This window comes from Capricornis sumatraensis, chromosome 16, assembly GCF_032405125.1.
Source record: "Capricornis sumatraensis isolate serow.1 chromosome 16, serow.2, whole genome shotgun sequence".
Taxonomy (NCBI): Eukaryota; Metazoa; Chordata; class Mammalia; order Artiodactyla; family Bovidae; genus Capricornis; species Capricornis sumatraensis.
Window position 1 is genome coordinate 50,378,643 of NC_091084.1, and position 8,594 is coordinate 50,387,236.

At 39.1% G+C, this 8,594-nt stretch overlaps 1 pseudogene; it reads left to right on the forward strand.

Moving 5' to 3' along the window:
• Positions 1-88: 88 nt before the first annotated feature.
• Positions 89-2,863, forward strand: LOC138092171 (olfactory receptor 51V1-like; annotated as a pseudogene).
• Positions 2,864-8,594: the final 5,731 nt, after the last annotated feature.

Genomic DNA, 8,594 nt, shown 5'->3' on the forward strand with positions numbered 1-8,594 from the left:
CCATCAGAGGTCACCACCAATTTTTAGGTGAATGCTTCACATTACAGGTCTCAAATATGAATGATCTTTTACTTGGCAAAGAATAATAATGTTCAAGCATGACAAAGTAGAAAAAGAAAACACATCTGGGCTGTTTACAAGTAAATCCTGGTGACATAAATTGCAAAGCACAGCTATCGGGTGGAGGATTAAACTCTGCTTATTACATAAGGCACTAAGTCATTTATAACAGTCATTTATCAGTGATGTTGTCCATTCCACTCATGTTTCAGAGACTTAGTAAAAGACAACTGTCACTCACAGATGTAGAGATGTTCTTGCCAATCTTGAAAATCGATCATACTCCTTTTTATTTCCTTGGGTCACAGTGGTCTCTAGATTCTAGGAGAAGCAAGATTTATGCAGGTGCAAACCGTATATGAGCCACTGGAGTAAATCACAGATCCTGGGAGATGTTGAGGATGAGTGATGCAACATATAGTGCCTATGTCCCTTGGGAAGAATGGGAGAAAACCCACTGGGAGTGTGTTCACAGCAGACTTTCACTTCACCAAGTTTTGAATAATATTGCGAGTCAGTTCAGTTTAGGTACTCAGTCGTGTCCAACTCTTTGTGACCCCATGGACTGCAGCAGGCCAGGGTTCCCTGTCCATCACCAACTCCTGGAGCTTGCTCATACTCATGGTGGCCAAAGTATTGGACTTTCAGCTTCAGTATCAGTCTTCCAGTGAATATTCAGGATTGATTTCCTTTAGGATGGACTGATTGGATGCCCTTGCAGTCCAAGGGACTCTTAAGAGTCTTCTCCAAAACCACAGTTCAAAAACATCAACTCTTCAGTGCTCAGCTTTCTTTATAGTCCAACTCTCACATCCATACATGACTACTTGGAAAAATCATAGCTTTGACTAGATGGACCTTTGTTGGCAAAGTAATGTTTCTGCTTTTTAATATGCTGTCTAGGTTGGTCATAGCTTTTCTTCCAAGGTGCAAGTATCATAGTTGCAGTCACCATCTGCAGTGATTTTGGAGCCCCAAAATGTAGTCTCTCGCTGTTTCCATTGTTTCCCCATCTATCTGCCTTGAAGTGATGGGACCAGATGCCATGATCTCAGTTTTCTGAATGTTGAGTTTTAAGCCAACTTTTTCACCCTCCTCTTCCATTGTCACCAAATTTACCAAAAAAAAAAAAAAAAAAAAAAAAAAATCTCACCCTGGGAAATTTGGAAATGAGCTTTGGACAGAGAGATCCAGGAAGCTTTAGTAGTTTCCTTCCTCCCTGATTGATGTTTACATTTTATTTGAAGGGAAGCAGATACTTTTTATATAAAACAAGCTATTGCTATTAATGTCAAATTTCATTTTGTTTCCCTTAACTTCAGCTACATGCTCTCTTGTTCATTTTTGAATGCTTGGCTTAAGTATTCAAAGAGTTCATGTGCTAGCAAATATAAAACATTGCTTAGAGTCACATAATTTTGCATATGATTGATAATTCTTATAAGCCGGGTAAAATCAGAGCCTCTGTTTTCATAATGATCATATTAAGGAACATTTTCTTTTAAACACTTACTATGTGCTGGGAGGGCTTCCCTGGTAGCTCAGCTGGTAAAAAATCCACCTGCAATGCAGGAGACCCAGATTCAATTCCTAGGTCAGGAACGTCCCCTGGAGAAGGGATAGTCTACCCACTCCAGTATTCATGTGCTTCCCTGGTGGCTCAGGAGGTAAAGAATCCACCTGCAATGCAGAAGTCCTGGGTTTGATTCCTAGATTGGGAAGATCCCCTGGAGGAGGGCATGACAGCCCACTCCAGTATTCTTGCCTGGAGAATCCCCATGGACAGAGGACCCTGGCCAGCTACAGTCCATGGAGTTGCAAAGAGTTGGACATGACTGAGTAACTAAGCAGAGTACAGCATAACTTATTAAATTATTAACATTCTAATTATAATTCTGCAGTTGAAAATATTTAGTTTAGCAAAAACAGACCTAGCATATATTGAAATCTGAAATATAACTGTATACTTTATTTTCTCATATCTCACTCATTTGAAAATATCAAATAATGTCAGCTATTCAAAATATGAAATATAATCTATTTTGCTATCACCAAGGTTTCAGAATATTTTACAAAATATTAAGTCCTAGAGATCCTGTGGTGGCTCAGCCAGGAAGTCAACCTGGATGCCTGCATTGCCCAAACTTCCTTTATGCATGGCCTCTCCTGGACTCCATGCATAGTCTGGAGTCCTTCTTGACATGGCTTTTGATCATTTTACAGCAATCTGTAATCCCCTGGGATATACATCCATATTAACCAACACCAAGATCATCAAAATCAGGCTTGGCATTTTAATTAAGAGTTTTATGTTCATAATTAGGAGTTTTATTTTCATTGCTCCCATTATCCATCTAAAGTTTTTCCACTCCTGCCATTCTTACATACTCTTTCACTCTTTCTGTCTTCACCAAGACCTGCTGAGATTATCCTGCTCCGACACCCATTTCAACAGTTTCTATGCCTTGGCTCTGGTGATTTGTACTCTTTTGCTTTATTCCATATTAACTATTGAGTCCTACATTCTGATCCTGCACTGTCTTGGCTATTCCATCCCAGGAGCAGTGGTTCAAGTCCTTGCAGACCTGTGTCTCTCACATCTGTGCTGTTCTGTTTTTCTCTATTCCAATCATCAGTCTGACTATGCTGCACCAGTTTGGGAAACACCTCTCTTCTGTGGTCCATGTCCTCATGGGCAACATCTCCATTGTCTTCCCAGCTCTGATGAACCACATCATCTACAGTGAAGACCCAACAGATCCGTACCAGGATGCAGAAGTGGTTCTCCATGAAAAGGGAGTGAAACATTTTATATCAAAAGCTGGTTAGTTTCAGAAAACTTTTGGTAAAGAAGGAAAGTATATTGAACATTAAGACTTCATATGACATGTCATTCGGAGAAGGCAATGGCACCCCACTCCAGTACTCTTGCCTGGAAAATCCCATGGACGGGGGAGCCTGGTAAGCTGCAGTTCATGGGATCGCGAACAGTCAGACACTACTGAGCGACTTCACTTTCACTTTTCACTTTCATGCATTGGAGAAGGAAATGGCAACCCACTCCAGTGTTCTTGCCTGGAGAATCCCAGGGACAGGGGAGCCTGGTGGGCTGCCATCTCTGGGGTCGCACAGAGTCGGACATGACTGAAGTGACTTAGCAGCAGCAGCATGACACGTCATTATCATGTGAAAATTTTAAAGATTTATAAATATCAAGAATGGTAAAATTATTTCTCAATTTACTCATTAAGTATAATGTTGAAAGTTCTGATCATAGATTTATTCATCAGAGATCCCAATCACTTTTGTCTAGGAAAAGGTAATATTTACAGTTATCCCGAAAAAATCTTGTCCCGCGGGAAATATCTCCAAGACAATTTTCCGAAGCCATATGCTATGTGTGTCAGTGAAGGGACAATTTTATCACCACTTGGTATGACTGCTTTGATCAACATAGAAGTTACAACTGGTTTCTAACTTTAAATGATGTTTTCAGATTGGTTCACTCATGAGCTGTTCAAAAGCACCATCAGCCTTCTCTTCTTATTAAAGCATCAATTAATAACTTTGTATCTAGCTTCTGAGAGGAACTTTTAAAAAAAAAATTTTTTTTTTGAGAGGAACTTTTATCACTATCATTTTTACAACTATAAATGGCTACCAATCTCACAATCTTAATTCTAGTCTTTGATGTCCTTTAATTCTGACTGTTGTCCTTCCCAGTTCTGAATAACTGCTCCATTTAAAGTGAAAGAGGAGAGTGAAAAAATTGGCTTAAAACTCAACATTCAGAAAACTAAGATCATGGCATTGGTCCCATCACTTCATGGCAAATAGATGGGGAAGCAATGGAAACAGTGACAGACTTTATTTTGGGGGGCTCCAAAATAACTACAGATGGTTACTGCAACCATGAAATTAAAAGACACTTGCTCCTTGGAAGAAAAGCTATGACCAACCTAGATTGCATATTAAGAAGCTGAGACATTACTTTGCCAACAAAGGTCCATCTAGTTAAGGCTATGGTTTTTCCAGTAGTCATATATGGATGTGAGAGTTGAACTATAAAGAAAGCTGAGTGCCAACGAATTGATGCTTTTGAACTGGGGTGTTGGAGAAGACTCTTGAGAGTCCCTTGGACTTTAAGGAGATCCAACCAGTCCATCCTAAAGGAAATCAGTCCTGAATATTCATTGGAAGACTAATGCTGAAGCTGAAACTCCAATACTTGGCCACGTGATGGGAAGAACTGACTCATTTGAAAAGACCCTGGTTCTGGTAAAGATTGAGGTGAGAGGAGAAGGGGATGACAGAGGATGAGATGGTTGGATGGTATCACCGATGTGATGGACGAGTCTGAGTAGGCTCCAGGAGTTGATTATGGACAAGTGAGCCTGGCATGCTACAGTCCATGGGGTCTCAAACAGTCAAACATGACTGAGTGACTGAACTAAACTTACTTACTTTATTGATTCTTTTCTATGTTTGTTTACCAGTAAGGCACAAAGTCTTTGGTAGAGTCATTTCATACTGATGGAGAAATATGTTACTCTATAATCAATATGAGGTGAGAAGACAAGCCATTTGGGAAAGCAATGAGGCCTATTCTGTACTACAGACCTAGTGAAATTGTCATTCATGAGGCCATTCTCATAAGGGAGATTATATTGTTGTCTTTTTTTATTGCTAGCAACAAATCATCTTCATTATCCTCATCCTTATCACCAAATTATGGGGAAATATTGACAAATATGCTACTAGATGGAGCTTCCCTGGCATTTCAGATGATAAAAATCTGCCTTCAATGTGTGAGATGCAGGTTCGATCCCTGGGTCAGGAAGATCCCCTGGAAAAGAGAATGGTTGGGAAGATCCCCTGGAGAAGGGAAAGGCTACCCATTCCAGTGTTCTGGACTAGAGAATCCCATGGATTGTATAGTTCATGAGGTCACAAAGAGTCGGACACGACTGAGTGACTTTCAAGTCACTTCATTTCACCCACTCCAGTATTCTTGGCTGGAGAATTTCATGGACAGAGGAGTCTCTCGTGCTACAGTCCATGGGTCACAAACAACTGGACATGACTGAACGACTAACACTTTGACATTCATGATACTAGATAAAGCAAATCTTGATTACTTTGTAAACCTCTGTCAAGGAATTTGTTAGACCAAAATTGGTATACATTACATCTCCTTAAAATTTCTCCAGATATTTCAACTCAGAACTACATCCCCTGTTCTGTACCAGAGACTCTGAATTAGTCATTTCATTACTTAATATTTATAGCATGCATTCTGAACAGGCAATACTATCTTTGATATAAATGTAAAACGTATTAAGCCACAACAGATACGAAACAAGTTAACTAGTAGCAAATATATAAATATACACACTGTTGTTGTTCAGTTGCCCAGTCATGTCTGACTTTGTGATCCCATGAACTGAAGCATGCCAGGCCTCCCTGTCCCTCACTATCTGCCAAAGTTTGCCCGATTTCATGTCCATTGCATCAATGATGTGATCCAGCCATCTCATCCTCTGATGCCCTCTACTCTTTCTGCCCTCAATCTTTCTCACCATCAGGGACTTTTCCAATGAGTCAGTTGTTTGCATCAGGTGAGCAAAATACTGGAAATTCAGTACTTTATAAACATACACAGTATCTTATAAATATACACAATAAGTATTTATTACATAATATTTATGTGTGTATTAGACATACACATTCAGTACTTTTAAATATGTACATTGCTGCTGCTACTGCTAAGTCACTTCAGTCGTGTCTGACTCTGTGCGACCCCATAGATGGCAGCCCACCAGGCTCTGCCATCCCTGGGATTCTCCAGGCAAGAATACTGGAGTGGGTTGCCATTTCCTTCTCCAATGCATGAAAGTGAAAAGTGAAAGTGAGGTCGCTCAGTCGTGTCCGACCCTCAGTGACCCCATGGACTGCAGCCTTCCAGGCTCCTCCATCCATGGGATTTTCCAGGCAAGAGTACTGGAGTGGCGTGCCATTGCAATTTCACTCTTAGGTCAAAATGTTTAAAATAGAAAAGGAAGAGATGAGGAAGAATTGTACATAGGGAAAATGTGAGTTTGTTATTAGATTTCGTTGGAGTTTTATATTTTGGAAATGTTTTAAAAAAATGAACAAATCACAAATGGTGCAGTGAATTAACAATAAAAATCTTCAAGGGTAGCATGGCATCCAGTTCACTACATCAGATTCGACTTTTCTCCCCGCTTCTCAGTAAAATTTATTTAAATTACATCAAAAGATAAAAGTTGACACCTCACACCCTTCCACCCCTGACCCTCACCGTGGGAAGACAGTGCTTGTTAATGCCCATTTGGCCTTGTGACACACGGCGGCCTGGGCAAGATGACCCTCCATTAACCTCAAATCTCATTCTCTTGCTTACAGTGTGTTTTACATGTGGGTCACTAGGGTATTTGTTCTTTCCTGTGCAACCTTAATTATGGCTTTAATCCTTTCTTCCTGAGCTCAGAGAAAGAGTTCCTGTTTCCCTATTCAAGCTAATACTCATGCCAATCTTTTATACCTTGTACATAAAGTCACCTTGGGTCCCTCATTTTTAATATCTTATTGCTTCAGCATCATATGCTGAAAAAGGCAGTCTTTCTCTTTTCTCTCTCACTCAACAGGATTCTTGCATCCGAGAGCTAACTTCCTGTTCTTGTGTCCCCTCTGATTTCACTTTAATAAAAACAGCTGTTACCTCCACAAAAAAATAAATAAAAGTTTAAAACAGAAAAAGTAGAAGGATATAATAGACCTGAAAACACTGTGAATCAATTCAAATAATTAAGATTTATACAATTTTCACACAGCAGTAAGCTACAAACTCCCATAGACTGTAAACTAATGCTAGCCAGACCAAGAGGAACTCAGTAATATTTATTATACTTCTCATGTTTTAGGTGAAATCCTGACCAATATGATTCTCCTTTTAGGATTTCAGAAGAGTGACTATACACAGTTACAGAATCTAATTTTCCACAGTCTCCTTAGATCCTTTTTTCTGTGTCAATCTCAGAGGCACCTAGAAGAACACATACTCACAAGCTCAAATCTCCAATCTTCTTACATGTGTGCACTGGGATTGTAATATATAATTGCACATGCAATTATAATGAAGTTGTTTCCAATAAAACAGATAAAGGACAAATCATTTATCCCTCTCTCTGGCCCTTTCTCCTTTGGTAACCATAAGTTTGTTTCATATGATTCTGGGTCTATTTCTCTTTTGTGTATAAATTCATTTATATCAATTTTTCAGATTCCACACGTAAGTCATATCATATGATAATTGTCTTTGTCTGGCTTACTTCACTCAGTATGACAATTTCTAGGTCCACCCATGCTACTGCAAATGGCATTATTTCATTCTTTTATATGGCTGAGTAATATTTCATCTTATGTTTTACATAAGGAAAGATTGTTGACTTTGGGAGGATACTTATTGGTTTGTGAAGTAAGATTTCCACATAGATGCATTGTAATTTTTATTATTTTCATTACAAAGTCAGTCACAACAAGAAGTATGGAGCTCTGAAACTATCACAATCCTTTCTATGGGATAGTCCAGATGAACATAGAATTAGTTTGTACTCATATTTCTGTCTTCTTCCTTGCTTCAAGTGAGCTAACCTAGTCTGTGTGTTCAGAGCCAATTCGGCAAAATCTTGGGTAAACATACTTCTCATTACTCATGATCATTATATATGACCACTTTGAGCTTACTTCCCTCATCTGTAAAGTAAAGGATTTGGTCTTCTTTGTCATTAAAAAGGCAGACGGATAAAAATTAGCCTGCCTGGCATAACTTTGCACAACTGAATGAGCTAATCATGAATGTTTCACATGCACAGAGACAGAATCAGAGTAAGAGTCTTTCATGAACAAGTGTGATAGAAGCCTTCAGGCAAGGCTCTTCATCTTCTTTTAGAAGGCAGGAGTGGAAGAAGTAAACAACTTTGAAATTAAGTTTAATTGCAGGAAATTTTTTTCTAAACCCTCTAAGCTAGAATTATTCTTCTCATAATATTAGATTTATGGATACAATGTACTAAATTAAAAGAATGTTAATCTATCAAAACTGATGCATGACAGTTCTCTTTTTGTATAACACTAAACACAGTATTTAACTTATATGCAGAGTACATCATGAGAAATGCTGGGCTGGAAAAAGCACAAGCTGGAGTCAAGATTGCTGGGAGAAATCTCAATAACCTCAGATATGCAGATGACACCACCCTTATGGCAGAAAGTGAAGAGGAACTAAAAAGCCTCTTGATGAAAGTGAAAGAGGAGAGTGAAAACGTTGCCTTAAAGCTCAACATTCAAAAAACAAAGATCAAAGCATCTGGTCCCACCACTTCATGGGAAATAGATGGGGAAACAGTGGAAACAGTGTCAGACTTTATTTGGGGGGGGGGCTCCAAAATCACTGCAGATGGTGATTGCAGCCATGAAATTAAAAGACGCTTACTCCTTGGAAGGAAAGTTAT